Source organism: Phalacrocorax aristotelis, chromosome W (assembly GCF_949628215.1).
Source record: "Phalacrocorax aristotelis chromosome W, bGulAri2.1, whole genome shotgun sequence".
Classification (NCBI taxonomy): Eukaryota; Metazoa; Chordata; class Aves; order Suliformes; family Phalacrocoracidae; genus Phalacrocorax; species Phalacrocorax aristotelis.
This window is the reverse complement of record NC_134310.1, coordinates 13,386,038-13,406,993: the sequence shown is the minus strand read 5'-3', so window position 1 is coordinate 13,406,993 and position 20,956 is coordinate 13,386,038. Positions and strand designations below refer to the sequence as shown.

The 20,956-nt window shown below is 48.0% G+C and overlaps 1 long non-coding RNA gene across 3 annotated transcripts; it reads right to left on the bottom strand.

Annotated features, from left to right (window-relative positions):
* Window positions 1–237: 237 nt before the first annotated feature.
* LOC142049833 (uncharacterized) lies at window positions 238–19,655 on the bottom strand. 3 transcript variants are annotated; one of them, XR_012657836.1, is made up of 2 exons: window positions 19,480–19,655; window positions 238–17,336 (listed from the first exon to the last, which is right to left on the bottom strand). It is a non-coding gene; the product is annotated as an uncharacterized LOC142049833 (long non-coding RNA). The 3 variants fall into 3 exon arrangements; XR_012657835.1 differs by having other exon boundaries at window positions 19,502–19,655; XR_012657837.1 differs by lacking the exon at window positions 19,480–19,655 and adding an exon at window positions 18,724–19,454.
* Between the last annotated feature and the right edge of the window lie 1,301 nt (window positions 19,656–20,956).

Below are 20,956 nucleotides of genomic sequence, written 5' to 3'. Positions count from 1 at the left end.
CAAGGACATGTCTAGCTTCCCATGCTCTGCTGGGTGCACAAGAAGTCGGGAGGGGAGGGGGCACAGCTAAGAGAGGGGATTCAAACTGACCAAAGGGATATTCCATATCATGTAACGTCATGCCCAGTATGTTACCTGGGAGGGGCTGGCCGGGGGAGGAGGGAAGCAATTGCCGCTCGGGGACGGGCAGCGTCGGTCGGCGGGTGGTGAGTGGTTGTATCGTTTGTGTTTCCGTGGTTCTTTTTCCTTTTTTTCCCTTTCCCTTCCTTTTCCATTTTATTATATTAACATTATTGTTATTATTATCATAATCATTGGTACTATTATTATCATTTTATTGTAATCATTAAACTGTGCTTATCTCAACCCACAAGTTCTTTTGCTCGTCCGATTCTCTTCCCCATCCCACAGGGGTGGGGGGGGAAGTGAGCGAGTGGCTGCGTGGTGTTCAGTTGCCAGCTGACGCTGAACCATGACAGTCTATTTTTGGCGCCCAACGTGGGACACGAAGGGTTTGAGATAATAACAGTTGCTGGTCACAGCATTGATTTATCTGCTCTCAGTATTAGTTTGTCCAGTCTTTACCATGCTGATGGTAAAGTACATGTTAAAACTTGCTGTTGGTTTTGTCAGTTTGCTGTGCTCTGCAGTGATTAGAGATATTTTGCCTAGGAGACTTGTTATTAAAACACTGGCCTTGACTGTTATTGGTTATTTAGGTCTTGCATGGAAGCCATTACTGTACTTCAGCTACCACCTCATGGAGGCAATTAGCAATTATACCTCCTCCTCTGAGAAGTTTTTTATGGAGGAAATACAGAATGGCACCGTAGCTGCCATCTTATATAATGTCTCCTCCTTCATTACAACAACTTTTCAGTACCTTGGGTAGTCAAGAAACATCTGTTGATATTGCTTTGGCAGATGGTATCAGATCTGTCTAAGGTTAGTAAGCAAGTTAAGAATATAATCCAGAGATCTGCCCCAAGGCTCGATAGCTATGCGTGGCAGGGTATGTGGGAAAGTATGGGCAAATGCCTAAGACGGTGGGCACCCCCCGTGGTGTGGGACTTCACCCCTGAACAAGTGCAGAATCCTGAAAAATTAGTAGAACATTTGGAGGAAGTATGTTGTCACCCTGGCAATTCCAGAGAGATACAAATCACTGCCATGTGCTGGGGTCTGGCCCACGCCTAATGAGCCCTATTTAACACTATTCAGTACCCCCAAGGGAAAGAGAAGGGAGCTACTCCAACCCCCGTGACAAGCACTGCGGCCACCCAACCCCCTACGACAGATACTGCAGCTACTCCAACCCCAGTGACGAGCACTGCGGCCACTCAAACCCCCACGACAGGCACTGCAGCTACTCAAACCCCAGTGCCAAGCATTGCAGCTAAACCAGGGGACCAACCTGTGCCAGTATCAGTCGCCTCTAAACGCAAGAAGAAATCATGGAAGAGAAGGTCAACTCGTTTAGAAAGAGATTACGAGGAACCAGGGCCATCACGAGAAGAGGAGGAGGAAGAGGAAGAATGTGTACAAGAAACGGAAACTACCTGATCCCTATCCTTGAGTGAGTTGTGGGATATACGGAAAGATTTCGGGCGTCATTCAGGTGAGCACGTTATCACCTGGCTGCTCTGATGCTGGGATAATGGGGCCAGTAGTTTGGAATTAGAGGGGAAGGAAGCCAAACAACTGGGATCCCTCTCTAGGGAAGGGGGCATTGATAAAGCAATTGGAAAAGGAACACAAGCCCTCAGCCTCTGGAGGCGGCTCCTGTCTGCAGTGAGAGAGAGGTATCCCTTCAAAGAAGATATGGTATTTCGCCTAGGAAAATGGATGACCGTGGAGAAAGGCATTCAGCATCTAAGGGAATTAGCCGTGCTTCAGGTGGTTTATGGTGACCTGGACGATCAACAGTCCTCCAAAGATCCAGATGAAGCCGAGTGCACATGACCCATGTGGCGGAAGTTTGTACGGAGTGCACCATCCTCGTATGCAAACTCATTGGCAGTGATGTCCTGGAAAGATGACGAGACACCAACAGTGGCTGAGTTGATTGATAAACTCTGGGAATATGAAGCGAATATCTCTTCCTCGCTCATCTCTGCTGTTGAGAAACTGTCCCGAGAATTCCAGCAACACAAAGAAGATAGGTCCTACTCCCCACCAGTACGGACCAGTATCTCAGCCATTAGGAGTAATCGTCCCTTGGCTCAAGAGAAGGGATACACACGACGGAGCACCCTATGGTTTTACCTGCGTGATCACGGAGAGGACATGATGAAGTGGGATGGAAAACCTACCTCAGCCCTAGAGGCACGGGTACGTGAGCTGCAAGGGAGAACAATTACTCAAGGGAGTTTCTCCAGGAGAGCTGCTGCTCCAGTTTCCCGTAAGCAATTCTCCAGACAGAGGAGCAGAAGTGCTGATGTCCTGACTGATCTTAACAGAGACACTCGTGATTCATATTTACAGGAAGTGAGTGATGAATACTATGATCAGGACTAGGGGGGCCCTGCCTCCAGCCAGGTGGAGGAAAGGGACAACTGGGTTTACCGGACTGTGTGGATCTGATGGCCTGGCACATCTGACCCACAGGAGTATAAAGCTTTAGTGGACACCAGAGTACAGTGCACCTTAATGCCATCAAACACTTCAAACAAATCCAGCTTGGGTTTGGTACATTCTTCTGAGCAGCCATGAATGAAAGCCATCCTTTTAAAAATATATTTCCTTTTCTAGATGTAGAACAAGACACCTTTCTCTGGGTTATCCATTTCTTTTGCACTACTCGGCCTGGCTTGTTCTTTTTCTTCTTCTTGTCCTGGTCAGACTGTTGTCTGGCACTCCTGATTTGCTGGCATTTCCAACTTTTCCATGGCAACCTTGGAAACATGTCCAAACACGTTTTCCGCAATATCTTGAGCGGCACTTTTAACGTGTGGCTTAACAATTTTCAAACTCCTTTTCAAAACCTGGATGGCCTTTTTGAGCAGGCTACAGAATATATCTCCGACACCTGCACCATCCATCAGAAGGACGTCTTGAAAACTAAGACGACCATTACCAACCTGGGCTCTATAACAACTCACATACAAGGAAGGGTCCCCATAATTTTTTACTACTACCATTTTGGCGGGGTTTTTTTAAAACTATCAGAGGTCCGTGTAGAGGTAGAGCAAGCTAAACCCTCTGGTGATGTCTGCCAAAAAGGGAACTTTCTTAGTGGCAACACCCAGAGAAGCCCCCAAAACATGTGCCAGATCCCCAGCTGTAGAAAAAAATGTAAGGCTTTTCATCCATCTTGAGCTTTGATTTCCTTATGATGGGGTCATAGACCAGGCCCACTGGTGGAGAGTAAACAGCTGAAGCTTTCTTGTGGAGGTTAAGAAGATGGTTCATACATTCCATCAACATGAAGAGGGACAGATAGCCTTTCTGCAAAGTACACTGCCATATCTTGTCCTGCAGTGCTATTTCAAAGATGGTGACTTCATTGATGTTATTCCACCAGTGCAGGTACTGTATTTACGCCACACTCACCTCCCACTTGCCTGAGAGCTCAAGGGATCTCACCAGCTGTACGGTAAAGTCTGAGCTGGTGTTTTGTGGGAAGATTCTGGTGCTGGCATTGCTAGGTACCATTATGTATAAGCCCGTCTGCCATCCTTCCCCTTCCCTCTGCTCCACTGCTGTTTTCCCAAAAGCAGGTTCATTCACCCAGTGTGCAAAACGCCAAACTACACACAGAGTGGAGGTATTTTATTCAGTTCATTTTTGCACAAAGATGGGTGCTAGGTGGTAATTCCACAAAGCTAACACACTGCACTAAGAAACTACAAGGCATTTATAGAGTTAAATGTGTCAGTAACAGCTAATATCCACACCCCCCAGCTAATCAGTGGTTAGTTTATTTCTCACTTATCGTAAAGGTACAGCTCCCTTTAAATTTACCACCCATGCTCAGAGAGTAAGGGGCTTATTTGAGTAGGGGGTTTTCTGGCCTATGGGAGTGATTTTTAGTATTATAATGAGGATAAGCGCCTAGTGGGTGCTTAGTTTTAGTTCTTATCAACATGCATAAAAATCCCAATTAGTTGTCCTCCTTGACTTCATACTTTATTGCCCAGCTTTTGGTGTCGTCTTGTTATCCTGAAAAGTGGGTTCGTTCACCTGGTGTGCAAAACGCCAAACTACACACAGAGCAGAGGTATTTTACTAAAGTCATTTTTGTGCCAAGATTGGTGCTAGGTGGTAACCCACAAAGCTAGCACCCCACACTGAGAAACTGCAAGGCATTTATACAGTTAAATATGTCAATCACAGCTAATATTCACATGCCTCAACTAATAATTGGTTAATTTCTTTCTCACTTGGATGTAACAGTACAGCTCACTTTTAATTTATCATGCTGACCCCAACTGGCCAATGGGATATTAATTCCATACCATGTGACACCATGACCAGTATATTAACCAGGGCAGCTGCTGTGTGGTGGGGTAGTTGTGGCTCAAGGACTGGTGGTATCTGGTTGGTGAGTGTCTGTGACATGCATTTTGTTTTGGTTGTTCATTCCCCCCCTCACCCGGCCTGGGTTTTGTGCCTCTCATTGTTTTCCTTTCCATTGCATTATTGTTGTTGTCATTGTTTTATTTTAATTATTAAACTGTTCTTATCTCAATGCAGGAGCTTTACCCTTCTGATTCTTCCCCCCCCATCCTGCCGGTGGGGGAGTGAGCAAGTAGCTGTGTGGGGCTGAGTTGCTGGTTAAACCACAACGGAGGGTGTTGTTTCTTTCTTACCAGCTGGGGTCCTGGTTTTAGTTCCATCTTTATTGGAGTCACATTATTGGCTTATCCTGGCGTTCCTGATGACCACACCATGGATATGACTGCATCTAATACCTTGTCTGGAATATTTCCTTCTGCTGGACCCTTCTCAGGTAGCAGGCATATCTGGGCGCTCCATGCATTCTCTGGAGGAATATGTAACTGGACAAAATCTTCAGAGAAGGCTAATTGCGCATTTAATTTACAGAGTAAATCCCATCCAAGTAATGGGAAGGGACATTCTGGCATATAGAGAAAATGATGTGTTAATGTAGTATCCCCAATCATGAGCTCCATAGGCTGTAAAAATGGCCTAAAGGGTTTTTTTTTCCCTGTAGCACCAACAATGCTTACTTTAGTCTTACTTAAAGGTCCCTTGCAACTAGTTATCACAGAATAGGTGGCCCTGCCATCAGTCAAAGAATCAATTGCTTCATTCCCCAGCTTAACTGGAATCCGAGGATCGGCTGAGAAAGCTTTAATAGATTCCTCCAGTCCCCTTCAGCCTAACCCAACTTCTGCCATTACCCCAACCTCTTCCTCTGCTTCTCTCTCCTGGTCATTAAAAAGACGTGGGCATTTCTCCTTGCAGTGACCCTCCTGCCTGCAATTTAATAAGTCAGAAGCAGTCACTGGTTTATGTACACACACTGGTCCTCCTTCAGGTCCCACAGCCTGCCTAAGAGGAGCCTGGATTCCAGGTCTCTGTTCCCTAGTCTTACTGGCTGTAAGACTAGTAATCTCATCTCCCTCCTCACTGAAGGAGCTTGATCCTAATTGTTTCAGGGGGGGCTACCAATAGCTGTGCATCCTACTGCATATCCTCCGACTTGTTTGTTTTCTTACAGTTAGTACAGCACAAACTCTCTTTTCCCTTTTTTCCTTTTTTCTCATTTAAAGAATATATTCCATTCTGGTATTTTGAATCCACCAAACCACGTTTCTTTCTATTATCCCAGTCACCTCTTAACATAAAGAATAATTCAATGTATAGCATTTCGTCCCATTTCTCATTTTTCTGACAAAACATTAATTGCAGTATAGTATCATATTTCAAAGACCCATTTTCAGGCCATTTCTCAGCCTCTTCTAATTGATATTGTGGCCACAATTGATTGCAATACCATTTTAATTTATCCTTAGTCAGGGGGTCCCCTCCAAATTTACTCCAATTCTTTAGGATGCATCCTAAGGGAGAACAAGGAGGAGGGTTCCTGGAAGCAGCGGAACCCATTTCAGTAATGAACTCCAAACCAATGTTTCATAGACAACAAATTCCAAAATTCCCCATGTAAAATGAGGGATCTTCTCCCTGCGTTAGGAATTTCAAATGCAAATACAATGTGTAGAAACAAAACAACACTGCAATGTGTCTTATGCAGAGTAAATACCAAAACAATTCCAGTTGCTTCCTTAAGATCTTGCTCTTCCCCCCTTTTCCCCTTAAAATACCTCTTTTAAATAGCATTGCACCATTGTGTCGCTCACTGCCCGACTGCAGGAGAGAGGAGCCGATGGAGTCCCCAATCAACAGGTTGTTGTGTGCTGGCGTCTAGTGGCTCCATTTCTCCTCATCAGGTACGGTGAGACAATCAGGGCAAGGCTGTCAGCACAGTCCCATCTGGGTCGCCAAAACTGTTATCCCAAAAAGCGGGGTCATTCACCTGGTGTGCAAAACGCCAAACTACACACAGAGCAGAGGTATTTTACTAAAGTCATTTTTGTGCCAAGATTGGTGCTAGGTGGTAACCCACAAAGCTAGCACCCCACACTGAGAAACTACAAGGCATTTATACAGTTAAATGTGTCAGTCACAGCTAATATTCACGTGCCTCAACTAATAATTGGTTAATTTTTTTTTCACTTGGATGTAAAAATACAGCTCACTTTTAATTTACCAGGCATGCTCATAGATTAAGGAATTTACTAGAGGGGGGCTGGTTTCTGGCCTATGGGCCTGATTTTTAGTATTATAACGAGGATAGTTCCCCTACTGGGCACTTTGTTTTAGTTCTTATCAACATCCCAATTAGTTGATCTCCTTGACTATACAGAATGCTTCTAACCTCACGCTGGGCAAGCACACCTCTAACGCTAACACCAACTGTAATTGACCCCCAAACTGTGATGATACTCCCAATACTGTCGCTCTGCATAGAAAACCTTAGGTAGGGAGGTATGTCGCTGCTTTACATATTTCCAAGCAATACTGGTCCACAAAGCGAGTACAAATAAAAAGTACAGCTGCTTGGCAGTTTCAATTCTTTGACATGTCTTAAAGAAAAGAGAAAATGTCATGAGCATAACATTAAGTTAAAGCTGTGGAGAAAAAACATCAGCAGCAGTCCTGGTGCTTTCCTTATTTTCTCTGACTAGGATTTTGATACATTTCACTTCCACTGACTAAAATGGCCTTCTGGAGGATCTAGCAGCACAAACTCAGAGGCCTACAAGATATGTGTAAAATCAGTGGGGCACATTTGTATAGCTGGGGACTACCGAGTCCAAAACTGGTCTGAACAGGAAATAAAAGAAAAAAAAAAAAGATTAAAAAAATAATTTTATAAATATTATCAAGAAGAGCTGTTTTGCATTCTAGGATTTCAGATGCAGGGTAGGTAGTTCCTGTGCGTGGCTGGGGTTTACTGAGGTCAAACCCAGAGCTCAGCAGGCCCGGGACAGCAGTCCAACTCACCTTAAGTTTTCCCAAAAGTGTGATCATTCACCTGGTGTGCAATATGCCAAGATACCCACAGAGCAGAGATATTTTATTAATTTCATATTTGCTCAAAGATGGGTGCTAAGTGCTAACTCCACAAAGCTAGCACAAAGAAACTACAAGGTATTTATCTTGTTACATGATTAGTAAAAACCTGCATAAATTCATATTAATTGGTTAGTAATTATCATCTCATCTGCTATTGGTTAGCTATATTTTAATTAGCCTTGCTAGCTATGTAAATTAGCACACATGTTCCTTAGGGGGGGAGCAATTGTTCTCAGTACTGAATTGAGTCGGAGGAGGGAGCTGAGAGATAAGGAAATATTTGTTTTACGACTATATCCTTGCAGAACCGAGAGACTGATAAAAGGGAACATCCTGCCCCAGAAGACCTCGAAAGCTGGGTGATAAAGTGTGAAGTCAGTCAAAACTGTGGTAACTGGGGGAAAGGTAAAGGCGGCAGGGGAGATCACAACCAGATGCTGTTTTGCAAACGTTACATGGATCATTGTTATTACATAGTGGAGAATTCAATTTTATGCAGTGTATCACTCAGGGCAGCCCAAGAGCGAGCCTCCCCCATCCCCACGTCTCGCAGCTGTGGGACACTCGCTTCCCTCTGCGCCACACCTGCTCTAACACATGCACAGGTACACACAGAATCACAGGTTGGAAGGGACCTCTGAGATCATCTACTCCAACCTTTCTAGGAAGAGCACAGTCTAGACAAGATGGCCCAGCACCCTGTCCAGGCGACTCTTGAAGGTGTCCAACGTGGCCGAGTCAACCCCTTCCCTGGGGAGTTTATTCCAATGGTTGACTGTCCTCACTGTGAAAAATTTTCCTCTCGTGTCCAATCGGAATTTCCTCAAGAGCAACTTATAGCCATTCCCCCTTGTCCTTTCCGTGTGACTCCGTGTAAGAAGGGACTCTCCATCTTCTTTGTAACTACCCCTTAAGTACTGGTACACGGTGATGAGATTCCCTCTAAGCCTCCTTTTCTCAAGGCTGAACAAACCCAGCTCTCCCAGCCTATCCTCATATGGCAGGCTTCCCAGTCCTTTGATCATCTTGGTGGCCCTTCTCTGGACCAGCCTGTCCACATCCCTTTTGCATAGCGGGGACCAGAACTGTACACAGTACTCCAGGTGTGGCCTGACAAGCACTGAGTAGAGTGGGATAATGACTTCTTTCTCTCTGCTGGTGATGCCCTTTTTGATGCAACCCAGCATTCTGTTGGCCTTCTTGGCCGCAGCAGCACGCTGTCCGCTCATGCTGAGCTTCCTGTCCACCGGGAACCCCACGTCCCTTTCCACAGAGCTGCTCTCCAGCCAGGTGGATCCCAGTCTGTGCTGCACTCCCAGATTATGTTTTCCCAGGTGCATGACCTTACACTTGTCCTTGTTGAACGTCATAAGGTACTTGTTGGCCCTGTGCTGGTTTTGGCTGAGAAGGGGTTAATTCTCCTCACTGTGGTGGTCGGCTACCTTTCCAGCTTCCCAAGCTCTGCCTCGTGGCAGGAGGGGCAGGGCTGTGGTGGGGGCGGCTGACCCCGACTGGCCAATGGCAGGTTCATTCCATACCATGTGACACCATGACCAGTATATTGAGGGGGGCAGGTTGCAGCTCGGGAGCGGCGCGGCGCCGGGTCAGCGGGCGGCTGCGGCGCATGCGGTTCGTTCCGGTGGTTCGTTCCCCCCCCCCACCCACCCCCCCGGGGCTTTGAGCCTCTCGTTGTTCTCCTTTCCATTGCATATCTGTTGTTCTTTATTTTAATTATTAAACTGTTCTTATCCCAACCCACGAGCGTTACCCTTCTGATTCTCTTCCCCCATCTACCGGTGGGGGAGTGAGCGAGCGACTGTGTGGGGCTGAGCTGCCGGCTAAACCACGACAGTCTTTTTGGCGCCCAGCGTGGGGCTCAAGGGTTGGAGATAACAACAGCTGCTGGTCACAGCACCATGTTGTCCTTTTTGCAGTTGGTGTTAAAGATTGGTGTTGGTTTGCTGAGTCTACTGTGTTCTGCTGTGATTAGTAATGTTTTGCCTACAAGATTTATTATACAAACACTCGTTTTCAGCTTTATCTGGTATTTGGGTTTTTTGCTGAAACCGTTACTGTACTTTGCATACCACCTTGTTGAGGCAATTAGCAATTATACCTCCTCCTCTGAGAGGTTTTATATGGAGGAAATACAGAATAGTACCTTTGCAACTTTGTTCTATGATGTCTGTGCCTTTGTTACAACAACCTTTTTGTATCTTGAACATCCTTGGGTGGTTAAAGTGCACTTATTGTTAGTTTTTGGGCATGTTGTTTTGGTTTTCACTAAGCAAATTAAGAATATCACCCAGAAATCTGCCCCAAGCCTTGACAGTTACGAGTGGCAGGGCATGTGGGATAGCATGGGCAAATACCTTGGGCAGTGGGCACCCCCAGTGTTTTGGAGTTTCACCCCAGAACAAGTGCAAAATCCTAAAAAATTAGTAGAATATTTGGAGAATGTATGTTGTTACACTGGGCCACCCTATGATGCTACCTGCGTGGGCATGGAGAGGACATGATGAGGTGGGATGGCAAGCCTACCTCGACCCTACAGGCATGGGTACGTGAACTGCAAGGAAGAACAGTCACTCAGGGAGGCTACTCCAGGAAAGCTGCTGCTCCAGTTTCCAGTGAACAAGTCCCCAGACAGAGGAGTAGAAGCGCAGATTTTATTTCTAAGTGTAATAGAGGGACTCTTGATTCACATTTACAGGAAGTGAGTTGTGACTGCCATGATCAGGACTAGAGGGGCCCTGCCTCCAGCCGGGTGGAGGAAAGGGATAGCCAGGCTTACTGGACTGTGTGGATCTGATGGCCTGGCACGTCCGACCCACAGGAATATAAAGCTTTAGTGGACACCGGCGCACAGTGCACCTTAATGCCATCAAACTATATAGGGGCAGAACCCATCAGCATTGCTGGAGTGACAGGGGGATCCCAAGAGCTAACTGTATTGGAGGCCGAAGTGAGCCTAACTGGCAATGAGTGGCAGAAGCACCCCATTGTGACTGGCCCAGAGGCTCCGTGCATCCTTGGCATAGACTGCCTGAGGAGAGGGTGTTTCAAGGACCCAAAAGTGTAGAAGTGGGCTTTTGGTGTAGCTGCCTTGGAGACGGAGGAAATTAAACAGCTGTCTACCTTGTCTGGCCTCTCGAAGGACCCTTCTGTTGTGGGGTTGCTGAAGGTCAAAGAACAACAGGTGCCAATCGCCACCACAACAGTGCACCGGCGGCAATATCGCACCAACAGAGACTCTCTGATCCCCATCCATGGGCTCATTCATCGACTGGAGAGCCAAGGAGTCATCAGTAAAACCCACTCACCCTTTAACAGTCCCATATGGCCAGTGCGGAAGTCTAATGGAGAGTGGAGACTAACAGTAGACTATCGTGGCGTGAATGAAGTCACTCCACCATTGAGTGCTGCTGTGCCAGACATGCTAGAACTTCAATACGAACTAGAGTCCAAGGCAGCCAAGTGGTATGCCACAACTGATATCGCTAATGCATTCTTCTCAATCCCTCTGGGAGCAGAGTGCAGGCCACAGTTTGCTTTCACATGGAGGGGTGTCCAGTACACCTGGAATCAACTGCCCCAGGGGTGGAAACACAGCCCTACCATTTGCCATGGACTGATACAGACCGTACTGGAACAGGGAGAAGCTCCAGAACACCTTCAATACATCGATGACATCATTGTGTGGGGCAACACAGCGGAAGAAGTTTTTGAGAAAGGAAAGGAAATAGTTCAAATCCTCCTGAAAGCTGGTTTTGCCATAAAACAAAGTAAGGTCAAGGGACCTGCACGAGAAATCCAGTTCTTAGGAATAAAATGGCAAGATGGTTGTCGTCAGATCCCCATGGATGTGATCAACAAGATAGCAGCCATGTCTCCACCAACCAGCAAAAAGGAAACACAAGCTTTCTTGGGTGTTGTGGGTTTTTGGAGGATGCATATTCCACACTACAGTCTGATCGTAAGCCCTCTCTATCAAGTGACCCGGAAAAAGAATGATTTCAAATGGGGCCCTGAGCAACGACAAGCCTTTTAACACATTAAACGAGAAATAGTTCATGCAGTAGCTCTTGGGCCAGTCCAGGCAGGACAAGATGTAAAAAATGTGCTCTACACTGCAGCCGGGGAGAATGGCCCTACCTGGAGCCTCTGGCAGAAAGCACATGGGGAGACCCGAGGTCGACCCCTAGGGTTTTGGAGTCGGCGATACAGAGGGTCCGGAGCCCACTATACTCCAACTGAAAAAGAGATATTGGCAGCATATGAAGGGGTCCGAGCTGCTTCAGAAGTAGTTGGTACTGAGGCACAGTTGCTCCTGGCACCCCGACTGCCAGTGCTGGGCTGGATGTTCAAAGGAAATACCCCCTCTACACACCATGCAACTGATGCTACTTGGAGTAAATGGGTTGCACTGATCACCCAAGAGGCTCGAGTAGGAAACCCCAGTCGCCCAGGAATCTTGGAAGTGATTATGGACTGGCCAGAAGGCAAAGACTTTGGAATATCACCAGAGGAGGAGGTGACACGTGCTGAACAAGCCCCGCTCTATCACAAACTGCCAGAAGATGAAAAGCATTATGCCCTGTTCACTGATGGGTCCTGTCGCCTTCTGGGAAAGCACCGGAGATGGAAGGCTGCTGTATGGAGTCCTATATGACAAGTAGCAGAAACTGCTGAAGGAGAAGGTGAATCGAGACAGTTTGCAGAGGTGAAGGCCATCCAGATGGCCTTAGACATTGCTGAACGGGAAAAGTGGCCAGTGCTCTATCTTTATACTGACTCCTGGATGGTGGCAAATGCCCTGTGGGGCTGGCTATAGCAGTGGAAGCAGAGTAACTGGCAGCACAGAGGCAAACCCATCTGGGCTGCCACATTGTGGCAAGATATTGCTGCCCAAGTAGAGAACCTGGTTGTGAAAGTACGTCACGTGGATGCTCACGTCCCCAAGAGTCGGGCCACTGAAGAACATCGAAACAACCAGCAGGTAGATCAGGCTGCCAAGATTGAAGTGGCTGAGGTGGATCTGGACTGGCAACATAAGGCTGAACTATTTCTAGCTCGGTGGGCCCATGACACCTCAGGCCATCAAGGGAGAGATGCAACATACATATGGGCTCATGATCGAGGGGTAGACTGGACCATGGACGCTATTGCACAGGCTATCCAAAAATGTGAAACATGCGCTGCAATCAAGCAAGCGAGGCAGGTAAAGCCTCTGTGGTATGGGGGACGATGGCTGAAATATAAATATGGGGAGGCCTGGCAAATTGACTATATTACACTCCCACAGACCCGCCAAGGCAAGCGCCATGTTCTCACCATGGTAGAAGCAACCACCGGCTGGCTGGAAACATATCCTGTCCCCCACGCCACTGCCCGGAACACTATCCTGGGTCTCGAAAAACAGGTCCTGTGGCGACATGGCACCCCAGAGGGAACTGAGTCAGACAACGGGACTCATTTCTGAAATAACCTCATAGACACCTGTGCCAAAGAGCATGGCATTGAGTGGGTGTATCACATCCCCTATCACGCACCAGCCTCTGGGAAAATCGAAAGATACAATGGACTATTAAAGATGACACTGAGAGCAATGGGGGGGTGGAACATTTAAACACTGGGATACACATTTAGCAAAAGCCACCTGGTTAGTCAACACGAGGGGATCTGCCAGGCGAGCTGTCACTGCCCAGTCAGAATCCTTACATACTGTGGAAGGGGATAGAGTCCCTGTAGTGCACATAAAAAATATGTTGGGCAAGACAGTCTGGGTTATTCCTGCTTCAGGCAGAGGCAAACCCACTCGTGGGATTGCATTTGCTCGAGGACCTGGGTGCACTTGGTGGGTGATGCGGGAGGATGGAGGAGTCCGGTGTGTACCTCAGGGAGATTTAATTTTGGGTGAAAACAGCCAATGAACTGAATAATATGCTGTTAATTGCTATATGATGTTGTATGTCATCACTACTATGGTTGCTATATGCCATATCAATGGAATGTTATCATGGTGGGAATCTCCCAATTAATAATAATAGCAAATGAACTTTCAATGGAACCGAGCAAAGTGCAGCAGTGAGAGAACAAGAACTACCAGTGCAGCGGTGATGGAACAAGGACGGACATGCAACAATCTGACCCCACACACACCTCCTCTCTGAAGGACCCTTACAATAGATGAAACCCAAAGTCATGGACTAAATGAACTCAATGGACATTTCACAGGCATTTTACAGGGGTGGTCCATAGACTAGGGGAATGATAAATGAAAAATCTGTATATACTGTTAAAGGATGAGAAGATGGGTAGGGATTATTGAATTTGTACTGAATAGTATGGGACCTGAGCATGATGTAAATGCTATGGAATAAGGGGTGGATACTGTCATGGTTTTAGCTGGGATAGAGTTAATTTTCTTCACTCTAGCTGGTATAGTGCTGTGCTTTGAAATTAGCATGGAAAAAAAAGCTGTTGAGGTAACACACAGATGTTTGGGCTGTTGCTGGGTAGCGCTTGCACTAGTCAAGGACATGTCTAGCTTCCCATGCTCTGCTGGGTGCACAAGAAGTCGGGAGGGGAGGGGGCACAGCTAAGAGAGCGGATTCAAACTGACCAAAGGGCTATTCCATATCATGTAACGTCATGCCCAGTATGTTACCTGGGAGGGGCTGGCCGGGGGAGGAGGGAAGCAATCGCGGCTCGGGGATGGGCAGCATCGGTCGGCGGGTGGTGAGTGGTTGTATCGTTTGTGTTTCCGTGGGTTTTTCTTCCTTTTTTTCCCTTTCCCTTCCTTTTCCATTTTATTATATTAACATTATTGTTATTATTATCATAATCATTGGTACTATTATTATCATTTTATTGTAATCATTAAACTGTGCTTATCTCAACCCACAAGTTCTTTTGCTCGTCCGATTCTCTTCCCCATCCCACAGGGGTGGGGGGGGAAGTGAGCGAGTGGCTGCGTGGTGTTCAGTTGCCAGCTGAGGCTGAACCACGACAACCTATATTAATGGTAAGCTCTTCTAATATTTTGTTTGATAGCTACCCATCCATGAGTCTGTCTTCTAATAGAAGAGTTCATGTACTCTCTTAGTAGGCTCTTACCTTTAACAGTATTGTACTTCAACAATTGTGTGTGAAGCCATTAGAACTTGGCTCTATAGCTTCTGCACAAAGCTGTGTTTAGATTCAGTAAAACAAAACGCTTCCTTTTAACTTGCTCTTAAGACATGAAAACAATTGTTTGGTACTTAAAAATACCAGCTAGCTCCTCTACACCAAGTAGACTTGAGCACTGTAACTGTCTGAAATTACTTGTTTTGCACCAGGAGGTGCTGGTTGCTTATGATCCCAGTAAGAAAGGCACTCAGACTCTGAAATATCATTTAAAATGCTGTCTATTAGAGCTAACACTCTAAAAAAAAGAGCATAGTAAAGATAATCTTAAGTCCCTTGAGGCGCTGTGATTCCTGAGTGATTTAGCATCAAACAGCCCTCTAATCTATGCACAGTATACCATGCAGACCCCACCCATAGAAGAGATTCCCTTGGTTTGGTCTTTTGAGCTGTTATAGGATTGGAAGGAGTGAACTCTGGAACTTCCTCAGTTCAAGGGGGTCACATCCACAGCATCATACTGGGTTGTGGATTAGGCCAGGGTGACGGGCATGGAGGAAACTTAAATAGTACTCTACAGCCCTTTGAAGGTATGACACATTAAGTGAAAGTACAAAATTCATAGAACAGGAAATGCAAGAAAGAGCTTGACATGTCTGCTGATGGAAGGAACATTGCCCTACCTGAGACATTGTGCTGGTTTTGGCTGAGAAGGGGTTAATTCTCTTCACTGAGGGGGGTTGGCTACATTTCCAGCTTCCTGCGCTCTGCCATGTCAGCGGGAGGCTGGAAGGAGAAGGGCCACAGCGGGGGCAGCTGACCCTGACTGGCCAATAGGATGTTCATTCCATACCATCTGACACCATGACCAGTATATTAAGGGGGTACAGTTTACAGCTCGAAAAAGAGTGGCGTCGGGTTGACGGGCGGATGTGTTGCGTGTGGTATGTTTTGGCGGTTCATTCCCTTCCCTCCCCCCACCCCCGTGTTTCGTGCCTCTCGTTGTTTTCCTTTCCATTGCATTCTTGTTGTTTTTTTTAATTTTAATTATTAAACTGTTCTTATCTCAACTCACGAGCGTTACCCTTCTGATTTGCTCCCCATCTACTGGCAGGTGAGCGAGCGAGCAACTGTGTGGGGCTGAGTTGCTGGCTAAACCACGACAGTCTTTTTGGCGCCCAACGTGGGGCTCGAGGGTTGGAGATAATAAGAGCTGCTGGTCACAGCACCATGTTGCCCTTTTTGCAGTTGGTGTTAGAGATTGGGGTTGGTTTGTTTAGTCTGCTGTGATTAGTAACATTTTGCCTACAAGATTTGTTATGCAAACACTGGTTTTCAGCTTTATCTCATATTTCAGCATTTTGCTGAAACGGTTACTGTACTTTGGATACCACCTGACTGAGGCAATTAGCAATTATACCTCCTCCTCTGAGAGACTTTATATGGAGGAAATACAGAATGGTATCTTGGCAACTTTGTTCTATGATGTCTCTGCCTCTATTACAACAACCTTTTTGTATCTTGAACATCCTTGGGTAGTTAAGGTATACTTATTGCTAGTTTTTGGGCATGTTGTTTTGGTTTTGACTAAGCAACTTAAGAATATCACCCAGAAATCTGCCCCAAGGCTTGATAGTTACATGTGGCAGGGCATGTGGGATAGCATGGGCAAATACCTAGGGCAGTGGGCACCCCCAGTGTTTTGGAGTTTCACCCCTGAACAAGTGCAGAATCCTGAAAAACTAGTAGAATATTTGGAGAATGTATGTTGTTACGCTGGGAACTCCAGAGAGACACAGATAACTGCAACGTGCTGGGGCCTGGCCCATGTGTACCAAGCCCTGCTCAACAGTATTCAGTGCTCCCAAGGGGAAGAAAATGTCTCTGGATTGAAATGCAAAGTGACTGGCACTGTAGACAATCCAGCCCTGATGACAGGCACTGCAGCCACTCAAACCCCCACCAAAAGTACTGGAGCTGGCTCAGAGAATCAACCTATACCAGTATCAGTTGCCCCCATACACAAGACGAAATATTGGAAGCAGACGTCAACTCATTTAGAAGGGGATGATGAAAAAGCAGGGTCGTCACGGTGAGAGGAGGAAGAAGTCATAAATGAAATAGAGACCACCCGATCCCTGTCCTTAAGCGAGTTGCGAGATATGCAAAAAGATTATAGCCGTCGTTCAGGTGAGCACATTGTCACCTGGCTGCTCCGATGCTGGGATAATGGGGCCAGTAGCCTGGAACTAGAGGGAAAAGAAGCCAAACAATTGGGATCCCTTTCTAGGGAAGGGGGTGTTGACAAAGCAATTGGGGAAAAAAACACAAGCCCTCAGCCTCTGGAGGCGACTCCTGTCTGGAGTGAAGGAAAGTTACCTCTTCAAGGAAGATATTGTATAGCTCCTCGTAAAATGGACAACTATGGAGAAAGGCATCCAGTACCTAAGGGAATTAGCTGTGCTTGAGGTGATTTATGGTGACCTGGACGATCAACAGTCATCCAAAGATCCAGATGAAGCTGAGTGCACACGATCCATGTGGCGGAAGCTTGTACGGAGCGCACCATCTTCACATGCAAACTCATTGGCAGTAATGACCTGGAAAGATAACGAGACACCAACGGTGGCGGAGGTGATTGATAGATTCCGGGATTACGAAACAAATATCTCTTCCTCGCTAGTCTCTGCTGTGGAGAAACTATCCCAAGAGGTCCAGCAACTCAAAGAAGATATATCCTGCTCTCCACCTTGACATAGTAGTTTCTCAGCTGTTAGGAATAAGCGTCCTTTGGCTCAAAGGACCCACTGCCATGGGTCTCTCGTTACAGCCTACGACCAAGGCCACGCGGGGGCTGTAACCTGCAAATCTTGCTCGTTCTGCTCCCCTGCCTGAAGGTTCACTCCCCCTTGGCCTGCTATGGTGGGCCAAGCTCCTGGCACTGGCACCATGATGGGGGCCATTTGACTCACAGGAGGCGTGAATCACCCTCGCTTCACCCTCCTTTGGCCATTTCCCAGCTTTGTGGCTGGACAATCTCTTGCCAGGTGTCCTGGCTTCCCACACACCCAGCACCTCCCTACTGGGCGCGCTCCTCCTCCATTACGTCCTCCCCTTTCCCCTAGCAGGCACCCAGCTTTAAAGTGCCCTAGCCATCCACACAAATGACATCTCGGCCCCACCCCGGCCGCTTGCACCATCACCCTTTCTTCGCTTCCACAGTCAGGGTTCTGGCAGATGTGCACTCCCACACCGCCATGCTGATTCAATGCCTCCTGGCGCAAGACATGCCTGATGGTTTGACCCAATGATGCCCCCACCGCCAGGGTGCGGAGGACATCATCTTGTGTTTGCGGATTTGCTTAACTTTGGAGGCAATCCATAAGGACTGCATCCTTGGCCGCTGGTGGCAATTCTGATTCTATAATAGCCTTCTGCAACCTGTCACAAAACGTTGTAAATGGCTCTGCTAGTCCTTGCTGTATCTTTTGCCAAGGTTCCTCTTTTTTTTCATACCTGCCCACTTCACTATACGCTCTGCAGGAACTCTCCATCACCACTTGCAGCTCCCTGCCCCTCCTCCAGGAGCTATCCGGACAGGGAATATCCAGGGCATCTCTATCCTTACTCCATCGAGGCTACAATCTCTGGCTATCAGCCGCCAGTTAGGTAACTCGACTGACTGTCGCTGGGGCGCACCCTTTGTTAAGAGTCCTGTCTGCCGCCGAGTTACTTCCCCTAGTGTGCCCATAGCCTGCTGCAGCTGCCACAGCACGTCCTCCGCGGACCCCTCCGGAGCTGCAGCGCTCCGGACCTCCCCTTTTGGCGGTCCCTCTCCTCCCTCCTTCTGATTGGTCCTCCGAGTCCCTGCTGCCTTATGCCTCTTTTTTGAGCGCTGCAGGCAATCTGCCCCATCTTCCCACATGTGGACATCGGTTTCTCCCCCAACTTCTGATTCGCTGCTACTCGAGGTTGATCTATACCCACCCTGTCCTCCCCTCCAGGCACTCCAATCCCCCTCCTCGTCCGACTCCCATCTCAAGGGTTGCCCCGGGAGCCAGTCTCGAGGGTCGGGCAGAGGGCGGCGCCGCTGCCGGCGCTGATCATCCTCCTCCTTCCGCTCCGTCACTCCCGCTGCGTTCGCTTCCACGTCACCCTCCCCGCGCCTGTGCCAAATCATCCCAGGGGTATGCAGGGGGGGCGTTCCAAAGGTCCTGCTGGCTCAACAGGGAACACCGCCGCTTCCCGATCCACCTTTTTGGGAGCCTCTGACTGAGTAGTTGGCCGGGCTACTCCGTCCGAACTCTCCGCTTCTTCCCCATCCCCCGCGATGCTTGCCCCTCTCTGTGTCCCCACTGCCCATCCTGGGTCTATTTCCGGGCTACTGTTGACTGTGGCACCGTGCAGGCACAGCCGCGCCTGCCGCCACGTCTCCTGATTATCCCGAGCTTTCAATAGTAATCGGTGTATTTTTCCCCAGAGCTGTATGTACTGGGGTTTTCCCATCATAGACCTTTCGGCTAACTCCTCTTTAATTCTCACCCAATTATCTTTATTAAATATGTCTGCGGGACTCCGTATGAGCCCCTGCGTAATCATCCATTGGATGGCCTTTGAGGTAGGCGCCTTCGAAATCGAAGTTCCATATTCCTTCCCCAATCCCTTCAGTACCTTTACGACTGATTCCATGGCGCGCCCGCCGTCCTGCGGCTCCCCGTCCCGCCCCTGCGTGCCCCAAGCTACCTTTTCCCCCCGGCGAACTTGCCATGCCGCCCCGCCGATCACGTCGGGGTCACCACTTGTTGCTGTACGCTTCTACGGGAGAACTTATCTTGGGCCGCATATCTCCGGGACACAGGGCTCTACCCACCCTGGGGACAGTGACGCACAGACATCAACACGACGGATACAAAATGTCCGTTTATTTAGCTGCGTCACACGCTTATATAGCTCTTGCGCTTCCTGTTCCTGCCACTCCTATGGGGAGGAGTCTATCTTTCCGTCACATCCCGTGATCTTCCGGTCGCCGATCCCTGTCTATTCCCCTACAGGGCCCTGAGCAACAACAAGCCTTTGAACAGATTAAACAGGAAATAGTCCATGAAGTAGCTCTTGGGCCAGTCCGGGCAGGACAAGATGTAGAAATAGTGCTCTACACTGCAGCTGGGGAGAATGGCCCTACCTGGAGCCTCTGGCAGAAAGCACCAGGGGAGTCACGAGGTAAACCTCTAGGGTTTTGGAGTCGGGGATACAGAGAGTCTGATTCCCGCTATACTCTAATTGAAAAAGAGGTGTTGGCAGCATATGAAGGGGTTCGAGCTGCTTCAGAAGTGGTTGGTACTGAAGCACAGTTGCTCCTGGCACCCCGACTGCCAGTGCTGGGATGGATGTTCAAAGGAAACGTCCCCTCTACACACCATGCAACTGATGCTACGTGGAGTAAATGGGTTGCACTGATCACCCAAGAGGCTCGAGTAGGAAACCCCAGTCTCCCAGGAATCTTGGAAGTGATTATGGACTGGCCAGAAGGCAAAGACTTTGGAATATCACCAGAGGAGGAGGTGACACGTGCTGAAGAAGCCCCGCTCTATCACAAACTGCCAGAAGATGAAAGCAGTATGCCATGTTCACTGATGGGTCCTGTCGCCTTCTGGGAAAGCACTGGAGATGGAAGGCTGCTGTATGGAGTGCTATAGGGCAAGTAGCAGAAACTGCTGAAGGAGAAGGTGAATCGAGACAGTTTGCAGAGGTGAAGGCCATCCAGATGGCCTTAGACATTGCTGAACGGGAAAAGTGGCCAGTGCTCTATCTCTATACTGACTCCTGGATGGTGGCGAATGCCCTGTGGGGGTAATTACAGCAATGGAAGCAAAGCAACTGGCAGCGCAGAGGCAAACCCATCTGGGCTGTCACATTGTGGCAAGATATTGCTGCCCGGGTAGAGAACCTGGTTGTGAAAGTACATCATGTGGATGCTCACGTCCCCAAGAGTCGGGCCACTGAAGAACATCGGAACAACCAGCGGGTAGATCAGGCTGCCAAGATTGAAGTGGCTGAGGTGGATCTGGACTGGCAACATAAGGGTGAACTATTTCTAGCTCGATGGGCCCATGACACCTCAGGCCATCAAGGGAGAGATGCAACATACAGGTGTGGTCATGATGGAGGGGTGGACTTGACCATGGATGTTATTGCACAGGCTATCTCTGGATGTGAATCG